Here is a 7,434-nt window from a genome sequence, read left to right as displayed (position 1 = left end):
ACTTGGTTTATTGTAGTCTGATCAAATATGGTGGCGACCTGCTGCTTCCTGTCTGACAGCACCTGAATCGTTAGGCCTATCATTATTTGTTTATAATAATCGAAGATCCAATACGTCAATTTCCAGGAATAGTATGTAAATAATGCCATTCCTTTGAACCTTCTATTTGTGTGAGACACGTAATTATTTTGGTATATTGCGAAATTAAAGATTTTGCATATGAAAGAGAGTGATTAATAATTCATACTTCACCTGAAAAGCCGAACATTGGCTAAATCGGTCCCATGAGTTAATATTATTGAGGTATACATGACTCTAATAGGAAGGTTTGACCCAGATAACTGGAAAACATTTCAGGTGAGAGAACAATTCAGAACACGAGGACAAAATTTAAGTCTATATAAGTGTAAATAAAAATATATAAAGAAGAAACTAATTTGTAAAATTCAAAAGTAATTTTCATTTCACGGACATTTGTATGCATTCTGGTCCGGTCTGTTGTGGAACTATCACACGAACTTCAAAGCCAGGCGAGTAGTGTCAAAAGGTTAGTTTAACATTTCGCCTGATGTAACCATTTTGGGCCCTCTGACGGTTCCAAATGGCAAAATATTTATTAGAACACACGCATATACGCGGGGGAAAAGTTGTTTTTCATGTGCAGTCTCCTTTTCCATCCCGCATTACACCGAAATAGAGACATCTATGTTGCTATTTGTGATCTCTTTAATTTAAGGAGAAGTATGCAATAATAATAATAATAATAATAATAATAATAATAATAATGTACATTGATGCAATATCTCTATTAACAGTTAAGCTATCCAATCGAAATTTCCTGCTAGAAATTCAAACTTATTTCAGACTGACTTAATATTTGCGTGAACAAGGGAAATTGTGTCATTACCTGTTGCGAAGAAAGTGAATTTAAACTACATCCCAAGTTCTACCTTATGTATTGGATTAGGAGAAGCAGGTGGAGCTACATTTCAGTTTGTACCTGATGTATTAGGTGAGGACAAGCTAGTGGAGCTACATTCCAATTTGTACCTGATGTATTGGATTAGGACAAGCTGGTGGAGCTACATTCCAATCTGTACCTGATGTATTGGATCAGGACAAGCTGGTGGAGCTACATTCCAATCTACACCTGATGTATTGGATAAGGACAAGCAGGTGAAGCTACATTCCAATCTACTAAACTTCAGTGTTATTATGGTAATAAAAAGTATTAAAAATTTGATACATGAATCCACGAGAGTTACCACCCACTCAGCATATTCAGGTCTGTCGTGCTATTGCATCACGTAATATAGATTTCATAACTCGGGAGGTACATCTACTGACAAGTCAATTGGTGATCATCGGGAAACATATTAGATAACCAAGCAATGGTACAAATCATATTCATGGTTCACACGGACAGTATGGCTTTATAATTTTCCAGACCTTTTAGAAGTGTAAATATGTTATAACAAATTTGAACTATTGAAAGAGATCGATTGAGAAAGAAACCGACACAAACAAATAGCTGTAGAGACTGGGTGAAAAATAAAACTTAGGACTAAGGCAAACAATTAAAGCAATTTGCAAAAGAATGCTTCTTGTAAAGGTTATACAATATTTTGAAGACCTTCAGAACCAGTATCATCCAACATTTGGTTAAACCAAAATTATCCTGTAATATACCATCACTACTATCCAAGCAGTATAATGGTGCGTTGAAACACTACATTCCCTACATGTTTCCATATCTGAATCGAAATTCAACGATACTAATTTAGCTCTTTCGGAATTATCTAGAGGTAGCAAAGACAATTATAGGGGCCCCGAGTGGCCGAGTGGTCTAAAGCGCTCGCCGTTACGGATTACTGTCATGTCACCTCTGTCTGCGTGAGTTCGAATCTCAGCTTCGGCTAACGTTGGTACGTGAGAAAGCCTGCCAGTAGCTTCTCGTGGGTCGGTGGTTCTTCCCTGGGTTTTCCAGGGTTCATCCTCCACCAATTGTACTGGCCGCCATGTATAGCCTATCTCGTGCTGAAAAATGGCGTTAAACCCTACAACAACAACAGCAAAGACAATTATAAGACATTTGTGTTTCTTTTACAGGTCCATTAATGAGAAAAAAGTTTCCCTATATTTTGGAAAAAGCATCAATACCAAGAACGATACAACTAATTACATACCAATTTCGTCACTTAGTTCTTTATTCAAACTCATGGAAATGGTCATTTTCAAACATGTATTCAATACCTACAGGAAAATGATCTTATCTACAAATGTCGATGGGATTTGTTCCAAATCAGTCAGCCGAGTACCAACTCATAGATATGCATGAGAGCTTTTGGGAAGCACTCAGTAGAGGAAAATACATCTGTGTTATATTTTTAAATATATCGAAAGCATAAAGATCTTGAGCATAAACTAAACTTAAACGTTATGGAATAGAATTTGATGATTGATTGGTTCACCAATTATCTTTCCGATAGAACACAAACTGTTATTGCGAAAACCGTTTATTTTGTTGACATTAATGAACACGCGGGTCTTGTCTTTTTCAAGAAATGTATCTCGAGTCGACATATTGAAGGTAGACTATAGAAAATACCTAAATTGCCAAATAATTTAAGATTCCTTAATTACAAGCTGAGTAGAAAATCTTTTCAGCTTTCTTATGATATAACAAGACCTATATGAGGATATCCAGAATTACTTTGGGATGGATGGTCAAAGGCAGACTCTGATGGATTAAGAGAGGTTACAGTTAAAGGCAGCTAGGATAGTCAAGTTTTAAACAGGCGTTCCTTCAGGCAATATTTATGGAGAATGCAGCTGGCTCCACTTACGGAAAGAACAAACAGCCACAATTATGTAATGTCCATAGAATTATTCATAATGATTTACCAAATTATCCTAACTAGCTGATTCCTCCTTTGATGAGAGAAATGTCGAGATATATTTTACATAATCGACAAACTTTCTCTAGGTTACATGCCAGACTTGAAATTACAAAACACACTCTTTACATACCTTTCGTATTCGCAAATGGACTACCTGAAATTGTCACATCGAAAAGCGATTTCTGAAAAGTTAATTAACCCCCAATAATAAAATGACTTCCTAGTATCGTTCCGGTGATCACATATACTATATTATTCATGCCAGGATCAGAAACTAGTGGGATGTCCTATAGAAGATCTCTGTAACAATCACCTGATTGCAAAAGTGGGAGGGAAGCAGAAGGTACATATCATCATTTTATTATTTAAACTCGAGTTCAAAGGCAAGGTCTTATACTTAGTTTTCACAAATGTTCCTTCCCGTCTCTACAACCACTCCTCTATTCCCTCACCTGAATTCGAAACTGAACAAAAGTTGATTATTTTTAAGCGTTTACAAAAGTGCATCAAGGGTAAAATGCATTTTAACCTTATACTTCATCTTTAGACTCTAAATATAAAGGGAATATAAATATAAATATATAGTCTTCTTTTCCCTGACAGTACTATGATAGATTTATATTTGATGTAGGTGCATTACATGACAGTGCTATGATAGATTTATATTTGATGTAGGTGCATTACATGACAGTACTATGATAGATTTATATTTGATGTAGGTGCATTACATGACAGTACTATGATAGATTTATATTTGATGTAGATGCATTACATGACAGTGCTATGATATATTTATAATTGATGTAGGTGCATTACATGACAGTACTATGATAAATTTATATTTCATGTAGGTGCATTACATGACAGTACTATGATATATTTATATTTGACGTAGGTGCATTACATGACAGTACAATGCTAGATTTATATTTGACGTAGGTGCATTACATGACAGTACAATGCTAGATTTATATTTGACGTAGGTGCATTACATAACAGTACTATGATAGATTTATATTTGATGTAGGTACATTACATGACAGTGCTATGATATATTTATATTTGATGTAGGTGCATTACATGACAGTACTATGATAGATTTATATTTGATGTAGGTGCATTACATGACAGAGCTATTATAGATTTATATTTGATGTAGGTACATTACATGACAGTACATTTTCGTATTTCAGAGTGATAACTATTTCACAAATTTTGACCGCCTGGTCGGTAGTATTTTATCACCCTGTTCAATTAAGAATCTATCAATGGGTTAAAAATAAGCACGACGAATGAAATGCTTAACTCATCATACGCTTTTAAGCAATACTATATGACCGAAAGAAAATAACGATGTCATTCAACGACATGCAATTTTATACAGACCCATGACTTTTTTTACCTGATGCTTATTAGGTTACTCACAGATCATTTTCATTTAACCCCCTGCAGACTCTGGGTTGAGGAATAGGCCTGATGTGTTCTTCGGCATGTCGTAAGATGCACTAATGGAGACAGAAGCTGCGGTGACCCTTTGGTTGGTGTGCCAGGCTCGTTACTGGAAAGGATCGGATCAGCCTGGGTTGGTATACTGGGGTCCTTTTTTCCAATTGCTTCGCTACTGGTGTTGTTCGTCCTCCTAGTTCAAAGATGACCATGACATCACGAACTGGTTTGGCTGTTGCGAGTACGTCAATGGCTGATCAGGTCAATTTGTGCTCTGAACTGTCGCTGGCACACTGGTAAGGAAATGGCGCCTTGGGCTGCCTGACCAATAGAGGATGTGTTACAGTTCTGAGATTATGCTGCTTTAATTTATGCTCTGCCTCTGCAATTCTCCTCAGTTTAAAGTACATAACCACAGTATGACTAAGTCTGCACCAGGTGAAACGATCATGTGCGAGATCTTCACAAGGCTCAGGGGCATTGTTGAAGTGTTTCAAGGATGACTTAAGGGATCTTTTAAGCGTTTCTTCTGACCTCATTGCTTTCCATCCTTCAGCTTGCCACAGAAGACAGTCTTTGTTAGTTGCTAGTCTGACATCCTAGTGACATGGTCTACCCATCTCATCTGTGATGTCATCAGCAGAGTTTGGATCCTTGAAAAGCCTGCTGGCGTGAGAATCTCAGTGTATATGACGCTATTTTACCTCCTTTTCCTCAAAAGATTCATCAGGCAGCCTATGTGAAGATGTTTCACTTTCTTGGAATGACTTCTATAAACCGTCCAAGTTTCGCATGCATACAACATGGTCGGCAACACAATGGCCTTGTAGATCTTCTGTTTTGTTTGCATACTGATGTGGTTGCACTATCAAAATTTGTGCACTTAGTCTGCCAAAGGCCACACATGCTTTAGCGATTCTGACATTGGTTTCGTCATCTATGTGGAATATACTCCACTGTCTGAAGGGTTTGTCCATTCCTCACCCCTAAAATGATTTTGAAGAAATACGACATTCATGATCGCTTAAGTGACTTTGATTCTCGCTTTTTGCAAGACAGAAATCCACTAAAATCATCTGCTGGTTCTATTATGGCTGGTAGCGCGATAGTCTTCATGTGCGCCCGCATATAGGGGCTGGGGGGGGGGGATGGCACATGCCCCACCCCACTACCTCCGGATTTCACCTCTAAACATGTTTTGGCCTACATCCGTAAAACTTAACAGCTGACACTTCATGTTTCGCCCCAACCAACCCCCGCCCCCCGAAAATAATTATGCAGGTGATGGGAGGAAAGGTAGTCTGCATTCATTTTCTTTCTTGTTTTAGTTATTTACTAGCGTATATGAATGTGTTGAATATATATATTCCTCGGTAAGACATCGAATGATCCTACGATTTTCTTCTTTTTATTTTTATTATTCCCATAATAGGTTGTTCATTGGGTCGGGAAACACCATCCCAATGTCAACTTACAATTAAATAGCTCTGGCTATCATATAATCTAGGGACAGTAAATATAATGTACAAATAAAGAAGAGAAAACACACACATATACGTGCATGCACGCATGCATATACCACGCAGTTTATTAGACACAAATTAGGCAGACTGACACAAACATAAGTGACGTTGCAGTATTGTTACCTGTCTGCCCAATGGCACAGGTTATATGCTGGCTGAGGCCCATTTTCCTGGGTTGGAAAATTTTCAGTTGATACCAACAAAACATTCACTTTTATGTACATCGAAGTTTTCTTTCATTAGTCTCTCAACTGCGATAGAATACATAGCCCTATCTTCGCTAGCCAAGATTCATCGATTCTTTATGCAGTGATACTGGGTAGAATGTCATAGCGGGTCATGCCAGTGATATACTGCTGTGATCATTATTTTAATATATAAAAAAGATGGTTGTTGGTCTTAAACTAGGAATATTCATTTTGTTTTTGAAAATTAAGCTTCCGTATAGCACGTGTTGTTATAGCAACGTTGTTGTTACTTTCTACGCATTTCGATCTTTCAAAAGCAAAATCGTGTTCATTTTTAGTGTCATCCCTTTGTTGACATATGACCCTGACCTTTAATAACCGCTGCTGTAATATGTTGTCGAGGTAAAATGCAATAATGTCTGAAGATTGGCTTCTAAAGCCTACAATATGACTTCTTCGGCAAAAGGGGTGAGTGTTGGAGTGCAGGAATGTCTGTGCAATTATTTTGTTTAAACTTCTAATGATCGATTTTAAGCTGTGGCTTGTCAGTTTTGATCGGAAATCACAGGAGTGGGTGGGTGGGAGCTTGTTGTTATTATTATTAGGGTGTAAAGCGTTGATATAGATAAAACTTCACATCAAATGATCTGGTAACAGGGAACCAAAAGTAGTTCCCAGAATTTATCGATGTGTAATAATTCCAGATCACTATCACGTGACTGTATACATCCAACCAAAGCGTAGAAAACGCAGTCAATTCATTAATATATATATATATATATATATATATATATATATATATATATATATATGTGTGTGTGTGTGTGTGTGTGTGTGTGTGTGTGTGTGTGTGTTTAGATTCCGTTCTCTGTTCCTTTCAAGGCATATAAATACGTCTTATCTAATTAGGATTGGGATCAAATTCAATTCGGCACTGATGGGTCACGCATGTCTGTTACATACTTCATACTCGAACAATTAAGCATTCTACAACAACCGTAAGCGAAGATAATAATGATACAAGAAATCTGCAAACTATCATTAGTATGCACCTTTATTACTCTCATTCGTCTGTTATGATAATATGTATCTAAAAGAGAAAAACAAAACTAAAACTCAAACATAAAAGATATTTATCTTTGCAAATTTTTCTCTTGAAGCAACCTGATTTTCTATCTTCTCAAGCATCACCTTATTTGTAAAAATATTCGAAAGAAAATGAAATGTTTTAAACAAGTTTTGTGTCCTTATCATCTTGATGGCATGTAAAATGCAGGTCAGTTAATTATGTCAGGAAATGTAAATTTTCTTCTGACATATTGTATGTCCGGTTTCATTGTAATAATTATTGCAATTTATTTATAATCTAAGCACGAA

This window comes from Sinohyriopsis cumingii, chromosome 5 (assembly GCF_028554795.1).
Source record: "Sinohyriopsis cumingii isolate HCF-2022 chromosome 5, ASM2855479v2, whole genome shotgun sequence".
NCBI classification, from domain to species: domain Eukaryota; kingdom Metazoa; phylum Mollusca; class Bivalvia; order Unionida; family Unionidae; genus Sinohyriopsis; species Sinohyriopsis cumingii.
This window is presented reverse-complemented; position numbering follows the sequence as displayed.